This window comes from Protopterus annectens, chromosome 17.part0 (assembly GCF_019279795.1).
Source record: "Protopterus annectens isolate FY-2018-M chromosome 17.part0, PAN1.0, whole genome shotgun sequence".
NCBI lineage: Eukaryota > Metazoa > Chordata > Ceratodontiformes > Protopteridae > Protopterus > Protopterus annectens.
The window spans coordinates 722372351-722388113 of NC_056751.1; the positions used below are offsets into that span (position 1 = coordinate 722372351).

The 15763-nt window shown below is 43.1% G+C and overlaps 1 protein-coding gene across 1 annotated transcript in view; it reads left to right on the forward strand.

The window, feature by feature from the left end:
* The window catches only part of LOC122791842 (T-lymphocyte surface antigen Ly-9-like), a 712953-nt gene that overhangs the window by 50875 nt on the left and 646315 nt on the right, over positions 1–15763 (forward strand). The window lies entirely within an intron of this gene.

Below are 15763 nucleotides of genomic sequence, written 5' to 3' on the forward strand. Positions count from 1 at the left end.
CAAAAAATCAACTTTCTGTAAGGATAATTAAAATGTGTAAGTTTTTTCCCAAAGGGAATTTATTTGCCCAGCAATGGAAAATTAATAGCTGACCATCAGTCCTCAAAAGCCTGAAAGATGAGTGCTTTCTAGTGGCAGGAAAGCTCTAAAGTGCTTGGCACCAAAACTTTTAGTTTTATTTTGTTCTGCTTGAGCCTATAACAGTCTGGACATGTGGAAGGTGTCCTTAAGTCTTGTAAGCTGACCAGCTGTTATATACTATGCAGGATATTACCCATATAGCTATGGCTACCTCAGTAGTGATAGAAGATAGAAGGTGGAAGGCTGTTTATAAAATTACTGCTGCTGCTTTGCGCATCTGTACATCAGTTCATTTGTATGTTTATTGTTTGCTTTTTGTGTGTGATAGCGCGCGTAAAACTGCAGAGTTATTCTACCCGCCGATTCCAAAAATGTTCTTTCGTAAATACTAACTTTAAAACCGACACCAAACTATCAGCTTATAACTGCAGCTTCGGCATCTGTGTGCAATAAACGCGTACCCTCAAACTACTATGGTAGCCCCCTCCCTTGCCTAGCTTCCTGTGGTTCCCAAGACCTGACAGCGGCCCATCAGGACCACAAAAGAAAACTAAACCTGCAGCCTCAACTCTTCTTAAAAATCAGGGTAGCCCCCTCCCTTGCCTAGCTTCCTGTGGTTCCCAAGACCTGACAGCGGCCCATCAGGACCACAAAAGAAAACTAAACCTGCAGCCTCAACTCTTCTTAAAAATCAGGGTAGCCCCCTCCCTTGCCTAGCTTCCTGTGGTTCCCAAGACCTGACAGCGGCCCATCAGGACCACAAAAGAAAACTAAACCTGCAGCCTCAACTCTTCTTAAAAATCAGGCCCCCTCCCTTGCCTAGCTTCCTGTGGTTCCCAAGACCTGACAGCGGCCCATCAGGACCACAAAAGAAAACTAAACCTGCAGCCTCAACTCTTCTTAAAAATCAGGGTAGCCCCTCCCTTGCCTAGCTTCCTGTGGTTCCCAAGACCTGACAGCGGCCCATCAGGACCACAAAAGAAAACTAAACCTGCAGCCTCAACTCTTCTTAAAAATCAGGGTAGCCCCCTCCCTTGCCTAGCTTCCTGTGGTTCCCAAGACCTGACAGCGGCCCATCAGGACCACAAAAGAAAACTAAACCTGCAGCCTCAACTCTTCTTAAAAATCAGGGTAGCCCCCTCCCTTGCCTAGCTTCCTGTGGTTCCCAAGACCTGACAGCAGCCCATCAGGACCACAAAAGAAAACTAAACCTGCAGCCTCAACTCTTCTTAAAAATCAGGGTAAACACAAAGCATTAGTACCCTATTCAGAGAGAACTATACTGTCCTTGTTAAGAACCTGACACTCTTGAAGACTTTAATAATACAAAGCCTGTAAAAATTGTATCTTTATAAATTCAGCACTAGTAACTCCATTGTGTTGAGTTATTCTACTGGAAATTGTTACCTTTAAGACCCTGCAAAATCTCCTGGCAGTGTAGGCCCCGCTCCGCTCCCCTCCCTGCCCCCTTATCCCACCCGCCCCCAGTATCCCTACTTTTATAGCTACAAATAGTCCCTCCCACTTTCCCACTTAACAAATCCAAGGATCCCTTGTCAAACTCCATAACTCCTCCCACCCCAAGGCCCAACCCTCTAACAAACCTCACACAAAGTCTCTTCCCCCACTCGATACCTACTTCCCTACTTCAGTATGGCAAATTTCACTTATACTATTACCCCCATCATAATTATACTTCTCATCACCACCTATATCCTAACAAAATATGAAAACCAAACTCTTATAGGCATTCCTTTCCCTAAGTGCCACACTAACTTCCAATTCATTCTCCATGACAGTTATATACCACCCTCAATCTACCAGGACAAAAATATATCCCCCAAAATAGTCCACCCCACACTTAAACACCCTAAAATTCCACATAACAAAACTAATCTCAAAATACTATTTAAACTACAAAGATTTTTAGTTTACTCGAAAAATTGTATTAACATCGATGGAGATATTCACCCAAACCCAGGTCCCACCACTATGCCAATCTCTAATCCCCATAATTTAACCCGAAAATCTACTGACTCCTTCTAATACTACACTTGAACCTAAGAAGCATTAACAACAAAATTCACAACCTTCATGCCATCATAGCTAGTCATTCCCCTGACATCATGTGTCTAACCGAAACATGGCTAAAACCCACTACTAAGAATGAAGAGATCCTCCCACCCGGGTACAATATTCTCAGGGCTGATCGTGCAAAGAAAAAGGTGGAGGAATAGCTATTATGTTTAAAAATAAACTAAACATCCTTAAGAACCAAGTACAACCTCCCATGATCTCAAACCTAGAAATTATAGCCCTACAGATCTGCCTAAACACTCAAAAACGCATCAACCTTATTGTAACCTATATCCCACCAGGGAAGAACACAGAAAACCTGGAGCAATCCCTGAGCTGGCTAGCCATCAACTACCCACAAGAAACCATAGTTCTTGGGGACGTCAACATTGACTGGTCTCTCTTTTCTACCCATACAACTCCACAACCTATTAACCTACATGGTTTTTCCCAAAATATCCTATCCCCAACCAGAATAGGCAACTCACTTCAAAAAGAAAGTATAATTGACTGGATCCTTACTAATAGAGACTCTAATAACTACACCACTGGTACCCTTCCCTGTGACCTCAGCGATCACCTAATAACTTATATCATTAAACATAAATGCCCAACTTCTAACACCCCCTATATAGATTAATCAGACACAAAAAAAAGTTTGTCCCTCAATTATTTCTTGCTGACCTGAAATCCTGCAACTGGACCATATTAAAGACTCTTCCACTAGAAGAGAGTGTGTCCCACTTCAATGACACGTTCCTTAAAATACTTGACTCACATGCTCCACATAGACAAATTAGAACCAAAACTCGCATAGCACCTTGGCTCACTACTGATACTAAATCCAAAATCAAACTTCGTGACCTAGCCTGGGACAAATGGAGAGCCACAAAACCCCCAAGACCGTTGTAAATTTCAACAACTAAGAAATGCCACGAAAACTGCCATAACCCAAGACAAAAACAATATTTCTGCAGCCTCCAGAAAAAACACCAGAACAACCCAAAGAAATTCTGGGCAGGCTTTAACAACCTTCTGCACCCAGGCAAAACTTCCACCCCAACCCCTGAGAAACTCTTGGAGAAAGGCCAAGAAGAAGTAGCCAACACCTTTAACTCCTTCTTCACTGAGACTATCCAAACCCTAGCCAGTCACCTTACCTCCACTTCCCCACCTGCTGCTAAACTGCAACGTGACAACCCTACCCCTTTAATTTAAAGCCAGTCTCTTCCTCCTATGTACGCTCCCTCCTAAAAAACTCAAACCAACTACCCTAGCGGCTGACCACCTTCCTGGAATTCTTACAAATTGCATCTGATGAAATAGCCTACCCCATAACAATCCTAATAAATAGAACTATAACTGAGATGAACATTCCCTCCATTTGGAAGACTTCCTATATCATTCCACTTCACAAAGGAGGTACCTCCTGGAAATGTCAAATTATAGACCAATAGCCATTCTGTCCCCGATAGGAAAATCATGGAAAGATGCATCCACAAACAACTTCTTCACTATCTGACCTCTAATAATCTCTTGTCCAATGCCCAGCATGGTTTTTGCCCGCACCATAGTACAACTACTGCCCTCCTTTCCTTTATTGACTCAATCAACAACAATCGCAATAGCAAACTCATATCATCTGCCCTCTTTCTGGACCTATCAAAAGCATTCGATATGGTCAATTATCAATTCCTTCTCAACATCCTTGAAACCCTACGTCTGGACACTCCAGCACTAAACTGGTTCAAGGCCTACCTCACTGGTAGGCAACAAGCTGTCCTATGGCAAAACAGAATATCAGGACTGCTCCCGAATACCATAGGCGTTCCTCAGGGCTCGATACTGGACCCACTTCTGTTTTCCATCTTCATAAATGACCTTCAATCAGTCATCCCTAAATCCACCTGCATACAATATGCCGACGACTCCACCTTAATCTGCTCCGGCGTCTCCTCTCGAATCTCCAAATGACCACACAACATTGTTTTTCACTAGTTGAAAAATGGTTCACTGACTTAAAACTTCTACTTAACCCAGCTAAAACCAAACTATTACTTTTCTTCCCCAACGTCTTCTCACCTCTAGGTAAAGAACTCCCAAACACTAACAACATAACCTTTCATATTAAATCCAATAATGGGACCCTCATAACCCCTGTCACCAGTACCAAACTGCTAGGTGTCACTATTGATCATAAGCTCAAATTTGACATACACATTACCCAAACAGTTAAGTCTGTTAACAAAAAACTAGGATCTATGTACAGAATTAAAAACTTCCTAACTCCCACTACCAAATTAACTATTGCTCGCACCCATCTCCTCTCTTCCCTCCTCTATGCTTCCCCGATCCTCTCTTTTCTCAATAAACGTGAACTTAACATGCTCTCTTGCCTATAACCACATTGTCAGATTTATTACAGGTTCCCTTATCGAACCCATCATTGCCTTAATCTGCGAAGACTTGGCTGGTTGGAACTGCCAAATCTCCTCAAACTTAGCCAACTCGCCGAAGCTTATAAAATAATCAACCATCCTGATAGAACTCCCTCACTGTGCAAAATTCTCACTCCATATACTAACCTCAACAGTCTCCGATCATCAAACAGCATCCAGATCCTAACCATTAAAGCAAAAACCTCAGGTGGGGATGCCCTTTACGCCAATTCCATTGGCAAGCAGTGGAACTCCCTGCCAAACAACCTTAGACTTACTACTTTGCTCAATCATTTCAAAGCTAACCTTAAAGAATATCTCTCCACACAATGGACATGCCCATGTCGTGAACCTGACTAACTACATATCTCATAACTTCTAGTTCCACTTCCCTAGCCCATTTCCCTAATTGCAGATCTCTAAAATTTCTCTTTCCTTTTAGTAATAAGGAAAAATCTCTGATTTCAGTCTATTTTCCAGTATCTGTAACGAAATCAATGTTTTTGTATAATTTCCTGTCTGTCCTTTTGTCTTATATAACATCTATGTAAATTTTCATTCCTGCATATGTAAGCTATATTCTCTTGTTGTAACAATACTTTGAATCTTGCAATTTAATTATGTACTTCTATCGTGTATTGGAGCTTTTCTCCTCGGGCCTCTACTGAAAACGGATATGTATCCAGCTAGACCAGCCCGGTTAACAAATGTAAAATAAATAAAATAAATAAATAGTGATCAAATAATGAATATTTATTTCCATGTTTTAACACACTGAATGGGCAAGGTAGGTAAATGAATGAATCCATGATTAATGGAATATAGTATTTAATAAAAATAAAAAGGATAGTGGAAATTTTGTGTAATGTGTACAGGGTAAAGCCAGGATAGAGGGAACAGTAAGGTAAGATGATGAGGGTGGTTTTGGCTGGATAGGTTAAAAGCTATTTATCTCAAAACTAGAAAAGAATGGCAGGAAAAACAAAGGTGCTGTTTAGGACAGAAAATATGAGAACAGCCTGGAGAAGTCTGATGGAAGAGGATCCACCACATAATGCACACACTCAGGTCCCTCAACAACAGGTACAAATATGACTCTGTCATTGTACATGTGGGTGTGAATGACCTGAGACATACCTCCCTGGACTACATGAGTGGAGAGTGATGATACCACACTGCAAGCAGAAAATGATTGATTTCAACAACTGGCTAAGTTTCTGGTGTCATTCAAGGGGTACCAGTATCTGTCTGCCTGGGATGACATGATTGACAGACCTCGATGCTTTGCCAGAGATGGCCTGCATTTGTCACCCCTGGGTTTCCGCGTATGGGCCAAGGCTCTTGTCACCCCAATAGTGCCTTTTTTTAGGCAGTATTCCAAAGGCCAAATTACCACTGTAACAGCTACAAACAAATGCAATCTGAGGGTCATGCTGCTCAATGCTAGAAGTCTAAATCCCAAAATGCACTCTCTCAAAGCACTCCTTAAAATGGAGAACATCGACATTTGTGCTGTAACATATACCTGGTTCAAGGCAGCAGAAAGCACCCCTGGACTACCAGGCAATAACTCATTCCACACCTTTCAGCCCCAGAACTTGGACCGAAGCTCCAAAGGCGGTGGTGTTTCCATATTCATAAAGGATGCACAAACCTCCAGACTGGTAGCCCAACATAACGCATCTGAGATACTTCAGGTGCAGCTAACATTGGGTAAGACATTGATTCAGGTCATAGCCTGTTATAGGTCCCCAACCATGTCCCAAGACTCACATTCCATGTTGCTAAGCACCCTGGAGAATGTTAGGGTCCAACCTAACACTCTCATACTGTGTGACTTCAACTACCCCTCCATTAACTGGAAAAACTTTTCCTGTACCAATACTCTTGCCCAACGTTTCCTGGAATTCATTAATTCCAATGCCCTGGATAAGTTCATTCTTACCCCCACTAGAGGTAGCAACAGCCTTGACCTGGTCATTACTAATGTGGGTGACCATTGCTCTACACCATTAGTCAACTCCTCCCTGGTTAGATCTGACCACAAACTAATCACCTTGGAAATCCACATCTCTCCCACCACCCCCACAAAGGTAACCACCATGAAAAACTTCTCCAAAGCTAACTTTTGGCTTTTAAAAACAGAGGTTGCTAACTTCACAGCACCCATGCAAATGGAGAATAGTTACATACACCAATGCACTGTATGAACACATGCACAAATGCATGGATCTCGCCATACCCAATAGAACTAAGACACTCTCCTCAAAAAAAAAAAGGAAGGCAATCTGGTGGTCCCCTGCCATAAACCAACTCTACAACAGAAAGAGTAAACTGATGTGGAAAAATTCCCTTATCAGCCTCAACAAAAAATTGATATCCCTCATTAATTCCTCTAAAGCTGGCTATGAAAACAGAATTGCAGCAGATAGTAAAGGCAACCACAAGGCCTTCTATAGTTATGTAAAAAATCTCCACGGCAATACCCAGATTTGCTTTGAGCTACTGCACAATGGTACCTCTTATACTGAGCCAACAGATATTGCCAATATACTGACCGACAGATTCAGTGCCAACTTTACCGCCCCCCCCAAAGGACCAATCACAATACCAGTAGATTACCAGGCATGCAGCATTACTGCTGCACAGGTTAAAACAGCATTGTCAAAGGCCAATCATACAGCTTCTAAGGGACCTGACAATATCCCTGGCTGTGTTCTACATGAACAACAGAGTGAACTGGCACCTCACCTGTGTGCCCTGTTCAATCACAACCTTACCTCAGGCTTTGTCCTTACCAAATGGCACACTGCTACAGTCATCACTCTCCACAAAGGAGGAGTGACTACAAACCCTGGGAACTATTGCACCATTAGCCTGATGAGTCTGATATGCAAGGCTACGGAACGCATCATCATGGACCTAATAAACAAAGATATAGGGAATCTGCAAACTCTGGATCCTACATAGTTTGGTTTTGTGAAGGTTAGATCATGCCTGCTCAACATTGTTGACTTCTTTGAGTCAGTCACCAGAGTTGTGGATGAAGGCAAGGTAGTTCATACAGCCTACCTTGATCTGGCCAAGACCTTTGATACCATTCCTCACTCAGAAATCAAAGAAAAACTTACTAAGCTAGGCATCAACCCCTATATCACTAGTTGGGTTGCAAACTGTCTCACAGATAGAACCTACAGTGTGAAAGTATCTGAGTCCAAGTCAGATTGCCGACCAGTCATGAGTGGAGTCCAACAGGGTTCAGTCCTGGGTCCTCTCCTGTTTGGTATCTACTTCTCTGAAGTCCAGGCCAACATGAAGGAACTCTGGATGAAAAAGTTTGCAGATGATTGCAAGTTTGGAGCTATTATTAACTCCTCAAGTGATGTTGACATCCTACAGAAAGGCCTCACTGAAACCAACAACTGGTATCAGAACCATGGCCTTAAGCTCAATGCCAAATAATGTGTCATCATCCCGCTTGGGAAAAACCCGGTTCCCTTGAATTACCACATCGATGGTAGTCCACTGGAAACAGAAGGCATTATAAGAGATCTGGGAACACAGGTTAACAGCAACCTCTCTTTTGACCACCACATTGCTACTGTGGTCAGAAAGTCCTTCTATGTGGCACATCTCATTACTAAGGGTTTTGCATCCAGGAAGAAAGAGGTCATTGTCTCCCTCTACTCTTCCCTCATTAGGCCAGTCATCGAGTACAATGCCCCATTTGGCATGTACCTCACTAGACACCTGCAACAACTGGAGAGGCCACAAAACTACCTTACAAAGAGGATCCTAGGCCTTAAACACTTGTCCTATATGAACAGACTCAAAAAGACTCCAACTATTCTTTGTCTTATATCGTCTGCTTGGAGGCAATCTCTGCTTGATTTACAAAGCCATGTGTGACCCAGCTCTATTAGAAATGCTACATCTAAAGAAATACCAACCCTTCCACACCACATGCTCCACAGACTTCAACCTCATTACCACAATCAACAGAACATGCTCGAGGGACAGGTTCATAACCTAGAGACTGCCCATGCTGTGGAATAGACTTCCCATACATGTCAAACAGAGCACCTCACTGGCCCTCAAGAGAAATCTTGATGAGTGGATGGGAAATTGAAAATTCACCCTGGGGATCACTCCAGTGGCTCTACTCGACAGAGGCATTAGGAACTAAGGTCAGGTGGCACAATGCCAGGGTAATTCTATGGGCTAGGCTAAAGGCCTCAGGGCCATTAGCCTAGTGCACACCTATGAACCTATGTTGTTGGAGGGAAAGTGAAGAAACAATGTTATAGATTAGTAGTCTCAGTTGCGCAAGAGATAGCACACTTGCCTTTTGTACAAATGGCTGTGGGGTCTATTCCCATACTGGGAAGATCAATTACCGACATTGCGGTGCAGCATAAGGGGGTGCTACTCTTCAGATGATATCTCAAACCAAAATCCCATATGCCTGAGTTGGTAGTAGTTCAGGTGGATATAAAAGCTCCCACTGCACCTACTGAAAGGAGTAGGGGAATATCCCTGATGGTCTGGCCAAATACCATCTCAGGTTCCCCCCAAAAAAAAGAGGCTGCTAGCCTAATGAGCCTAACTCAGTCAACAAAAAGATAAATAAAAAAGACAGAGCATATTGTGGTGGGTAATAGGGAAGGGACCATACAAAGTACAGTAATGGAATGAAAGAGGGTGATAGAAGTACCTGATTGGGGGGGAGCAAGGGTATAGAAGGAAGATTATGTCAATGATATGCAATATTAAATGTATATAATGAGTTAGTAGCTATATTATTATACTTAATGATGAAAATATGTCTCAGGAAATGCATGTCCATGTATTACTGGTGTGGTAGGATAAGAAGTGGAAAAATAAATAAAATTCATGTATGTGGCTCTCACTGTAGTGGCTGAAAACATATAAGTAAATCTATTCCTAAATGAGTGTTTGCATCATTAAGTAAGGTTGTCAGGATATCTTGTACCAAAGCCCTTAGCAGTTCATGTACACAATGGGGCAAGACATTTCACATGTGCACTTGTTCCACTGTGTACACACTGTATGGTGTTCACATAATCACCCACCACTGAGCTGTACTGGTCCCAGTGGAGTAAGTTATGGGTGTCCAGCTGCATACAATTTGATGGTGTATCATTTGTGAGTGCAGCCATCCATTTTCCACTGCTGATATGTGGCTTAGAACACAAAACTGAGCAGCATGTTTATAGGTAGGTACTAGGCTATTGGCCCAAGGGCCTACATAAGCCTAGCCAACAAGGTTCCCTGGCTTACACCACCCAAGAAAGTTATTTTCCTGTGCCACTGTCGAGCAGAGACACAGAAGTGATCCCAGGGTGTATTTCCTATTTTCCATCCACTCATCAAGATTTTTCTTGAAGAGTGCTAATGAAGAACTTTGCATGACATAGATGGGTAGCCTGTTCCAGAGTATGGGAAGTCTCTGGGACAGGAATCTATACTTCCGGCATGTCCTGTTTATTGTGGTGACAAGGTTTAGGTCCCTAGAGCGTGTAGCTCAGAGGGATTGGGATTTCTTTAGGTGTAGCATGTCCAACAGCTCTGGGTTTGACATATCTTTATATGTTAAGAAGAGATCACCTCGGAGTAGGCGATATGCTATGGAGTAGAGCTGGAGTTTTTTGAGGTGGCCAGTGTAGGGCATTTGTTTGAGGCCAGTAATCCTCTTTGTGAGGTACTTCTGAGGCCTTCCCAGCTGCTGCAGATGTCTTGTGAGGTACATTCCAAAAGGGGCGTTGTACTCTATAATGGGTCTAATGAGTGTCGAGTAGAGGGGAACAATGACTTCTTTTTTCCTGGATGAGAACCCTTTTATGATGAGGTGTGCCATGTAGAAGGACTTACTGACTACTGTGGCGATGTGACTATCAAAGGAGAGACTACTGTCCACCTGGGTCCCAAGGTCTCTTATCATGCAGTCGGTGTTAAGTAGATTGCTGCCTATGTGGTAGTTCATGGGTACAGAGTTCTTACCAAAGGGGATGACACTGCACATTTTGGCATTGAGCTTGAGGCAAATGGCTCTGACACCAGGCATCTGTCTCAGCAAAGCCCTTCTGTGGGATGTCCACATCATTTGGGGACTTGACTATGGCTCCTAGTTTGCAGTCATGTGCGAATTTCATTAGTCAGAGGCCTTCTGTGTTAGCCTGTACTTCAGAGAAGTAGATACCAAACAGGAGAGGTCCCAGGATGGAACCCTGTGGTACTCCACTTGTTACTGCTTTGAGGTCAGATGTGGAGTCTGCAACTTTTACAGTATGGGTTTTGTCAGTGAGTCAGTTGGCAACCCATCTTGTGAAGTAGGGATTTATACCTAGTTTAGTGAGTTTAGCTATAATTTCAGAATGGGGGATGGTGTCGAAAGCCTTGGCGAGGTCAAGATAGGCTGTGTGAACCACCTTACCCTCATCTATGGCTTTGGTGACGGCCTCAAAGAAGTTGATCAGGTTCAGGAGGCATGATCAGTCTTTCACAAACCCGAACTGGGTGGGATCCAGAGTTTGGAGGTTACCAATGTCTTTATTTATGAGTTCCATGATGATACGCTCCATGGCCTTGCAGACCAGGCTCGTCAGGCTAATAGGTCGATAGTTCCTGGGATCAGTGGTGGCTCCCCCTTTGTGGAGTGGGATAACTGTTGCTGTGCACCATTCAGTGGGTACAAAGCCTGATGTGAGGCTATTATTGAACATGGTGCTTAAGTGGGGAGGGGAGCCAGTTCATTCTGAAGTTCGTGTAATACGCAGCCTGGGATGTTGTCCAGTCCCATAGATGCTGTGTTTTTGGCTTTAGAGAGTGCAGCTTTTACCTGCATAGTTGTGATTACAGGGACTCTGCATTCTTCCTGTATAGATATGGGCACTTTAGGGGGTGAGAGGGGGGTAAAGTTAGCACTGAACCTATCTGCCAGGATGTTGGCAATATCAGTTGGTTCTGTAATTTTCTTGCCTTTGTGCTGTAACTCAGAGCAGATCTGGGTGTTGCCATCAAGATTCTTGACATAGCTATAGAATGCTTTGTGGTTGTCCTTGGAATTAGTGGCGATTTTGTTTTTGTAGCTAGCTTTGGAGGATCTTATAAGGGATCTCAGCTTCTTACTGAGACTGACCAGGGAGCTCCTCCACTTATGGGATTTTACTCTCTTTTGCAACAGTTTTATCCTTCTGTTGTACAGTTTGTTTATGGCAGGGGACCACCAGATTGGCTTCCTTTTTTTGGAGGATAACGTCTTGGTTCTGTTTGGGATAGCACGATCCATGCACTCATGTAAGTGCTTATAGAGTGCATTTGTGTAGGATTCAGCAGTTGTAACTGTGTTGTCCTTCTGCATGGGTGTCATGAAGTTCACCACTTCTGTTTTAAGAAGCATGAAGTTGGCTTTGGAGACATTTTTTACTGTGGTTTCCTTAATGGAGGGTGGGGGCGGGATGTGGATATCAAAGGTGATTAGCTTATGGTTGGATCGGACCAACAAGGAGTTGACTTCAGGTGTGGAACACCGGTCACTCTTGTTGGTAATGACTAGGTCTAGGATATTGTTGCCCCTGGTGAGGGTGTGGATAAGTTGATCCAGGGCATTGGAGTATGTGAATTCCAGAAAGCGTTGAGCTAAGGAGTTGGTACATGAGTAGTTTTCCCAGTTAATGGTGGGGTAGTTGAAGTCGCCCATTATTAGGGTGTTTGGTTGAACCCTAATATTTTCCAGTATATCAAGAAAAGAGGAGTAGGAATCCTTTGGCATGGTGGAGGATATGTAGCAAGCTACAATTTGGATTGCAGTTTTGCCCAGAGTTAGTTGCACTTGGATAACCTCAGATGCATTATGCTGAGCAGCTAGCCTGTAGGTGTGGATATCCTTAATGAATATGGACACACCTCTGCCTTTGGTGTTTCGGTCCAGGTTACATGGCCGAAAAGTGTGGTATGAGTTATAGCCTGGTAGTGCAGGGGTGCTGTCTGGAGCTTTGAACCAGGCCTCAGTCACTGCACAGATATCGATGTTCTCCATTTTTAGGAGTGCCTCAAGTGAGTGCATTTTGAGATTTAGACTTCTAGCATTGAGTAGCATTATCCTCAGTTTTTGCTTGCCTGTTCCTGTTATGGTGGTAAATTTGTTATTTGAACTTTGCCTAAAAAAGGCACTATAGGGGCAGCAAGAGCCTTAGCCAGTATCCGGAATCCCAGGGGCGACAGGTACAGGCCATCTGTGGCAAAGCATCGTGGTCTGTCGACCATGTCATCCCAAGCAGACAGATACTGGATCCCCTTAGAGTGACACCAGAAGCTTAGCCAATTGTTGAAGTCAATCATTTTGTCCTTGTACTGCGGTATCATTCTGGGGGGTGGCAGAGTGCTACTCAGGGCTAGGGTCATACCTGCCTGGGCTACAAGATTGGAGAGCTGTTCCATGTCTTTCATGTAGTCCAGGGAGGTATGTGTCAGGTCATTCACACCAACATGGACAATGACAGAGTCATATTTGTACTTGTTGTGGAGTGACCTGAGTGTGTGGGTTATGTGGCAGATCCTGGCACCCGACAGGCAGCTGACAGTAATCTCTTTGTTTAGCCTGGTGAGTGAGACATCAGTGTGCCTGACTATAGAGTCACCTATGACTAGCGTGTTGGGTACGTTGTTTTGCCTTATGGGCTGTGATTGAGTGGCACACTGAGTCTGTGGGCTATGTGTCACTTGGGTTGTGTTGGGGGATGGAGGTTGCTTGTGTTTCTGCTTTGGATGTCTCTGTTGCTTAGACAGATTATTATTGAGAGCCTCTGCAAATGTTTTTGTGTTACTATGTGTGGGTTTTGGTGGTGTAGATTTAGTCAGACTATGTGATGAGTGTGGTGTGGTGCAAATGTTTACCTTCTCCTCATGACTGTCAAGTTCAGTCTTGGTTGGAGAGAGCTTTACCTCCAGTTTGGCTAGATAAGTGCATCTCTCACAGGTTGTAGTGTTGGGTGATAGGAGGAGAGGGTTGTCTGTGTACATGAGGTAATTTCTACATTGCCTCAAGATGCCCAGATTCATCAAATAGACAGGAGAGAACACTGGGAGCTGACCCTTGGACATGCCTGAATTAAAAAACTATTTTCCTCTATATAAGTGAGGAAAGTGAGTACAAGAGCTGTTTTTTCTCTAAGCAAGTGAGAAAAGTAAGTACAAAAACTGTTTTCCTCTAGGTAATGAGGAAGATTGAGTGCTATAGTAATTAGTAGCTAATTTAGTGCTTACAAGTTCTGAACATGTGCTGAGCATGAATAAGCAAAATTAAGTGCTAAAACTAAGAATATGTATGTGCACTAGATGAGTTACAGGACAGAAACAAGTGCAAATGCAGGCTTTCAAATTAGAAAGTTGAGAGAGATGAAAGAGATTGCCCAAACGGCCAATAACTACAGTTTCTGGGCCAGAACCACTCCTTATGTGGTAGACAGGTTACCTAGTGCTTATCACTCCCACTGATAAGCTAGAAGGCTTCCTTCCAACACAGAAAGGCTTGGGGGACTCAGAAGCTTACATACAGTCCTGGATACAGCAAATCTGTATCTGGAACACTAGTTACAGGAAAGGTAGGAAACAGGCTTACAGTTTTTTTTTTTACAGAAAAGTAGCAAAAACAATAGTAAAAACAATTCACATGCAGTGCAAGCTAGCACACTTGAGTATGTAGCAATATTAGACCAAACACAGTTTAAAAAAAGCAATTAAATTAAAAAGGACTAAAAGCAAGTGCAGAAAGAGTTTATTAGGTAGAATGTGGTAAAGAGATGGGACTGGAGAAGTGTCCCAGATCAAATCTACAGTGGGGTGGGCAACTGCAAAAGCCACCAAATTTAAACTACAAACCAAAAATAGGAAGGGTGGCTGGGACAAAACAGTTTCAACAGAAATCTAAGCAACAACTAACAGTAAAAGTAATGAGTCTTTTGGCTTATCCCGGGTTAGGGCTTGCCACAGCGGAACTCCAGTCTGCTAATGATTGGTAGAGGATTTTTACATGCCGAGTTACCAGCCCTGACGCACAACCTTTAATGAAGGCACGCCATTTCACGCATGCCTCCACACAGAAGACGCTCTAGTTGAGAATCGAACAGGACAACGTCTTGCTATGAGGTGACAATGCTACCGCAGCACCACACCTTCAGTACAAACTATAAAACCAAAAAAAATACTCAGCTCTGTATATTTGCAGATCAGTCTCTCAGAACAGTGGGACAACAGTTTCAACAGAGATCTAAGCAACAACTAACAGTACAAACTCTAAAACCAAAAAAATATACTCAGCTGTGTATATTTGCAGATCAGTCTCAGAACAGTGAGACAACAGTTTCAACAGAGATCTAAGCAACAATTAACAAACTCTATAACCAAAAATATATACTCAGTTCTGTATATTTGCAGATAGTCTGTATATTTGCAGATGTCAGCACTGCTGTGCAAAATAATAAAATAGCCATTTCTGATGCACAGCAGAAAAGGCCTTCTGGCAATTGACTAACATATGGTGCAGGCAAACCTGCTACCACAAGCAAACGTGTCCCACACCCACAGTGACACCGCCAAGATCTTGAAAATGTAGCCTTGCTCAGCACAAGATTCCCTCATTAGCATATTATGGTAAAGGTCCTAGCTGGGTTGTCATGGCGATTGACTGTGATATCTTCCATGCATAATGACAGAGTACAAAGTAGCAGGAGATACATATGCACTAATGTAAGCTTTAGTATGTAGGTTTTCTCTGCTCTGCTGTATTGTGATGTCATGATACACAGCTCAGTACAGCAGCTGTTGGGCTGCTGATGGAAGCAGAAAGGTTTGGACACCAGCATTACCTACAGTACTGTGTGCAATGTCATCCTCAGTCAGTTTGTGAAAATTAAGGGTCTTAGGTTCATTGCAGTTAGGAGTCAAGACCCATGTCTGTGAAGCACACTTGTGAATGGCACTGTTATTAAGCATAGTGCACAGATAGATTAAACCCCTTTGAGCACTATGTTAGAGTTAGTCAGCATACAATTTAATATGCATTCTTGCAATCACTGACAGAAATCCATCTTGGTTACTTCAGACTGCCTACCTCATTATTCAGAAAGTTTTATTTTTGTCCAGTTAGC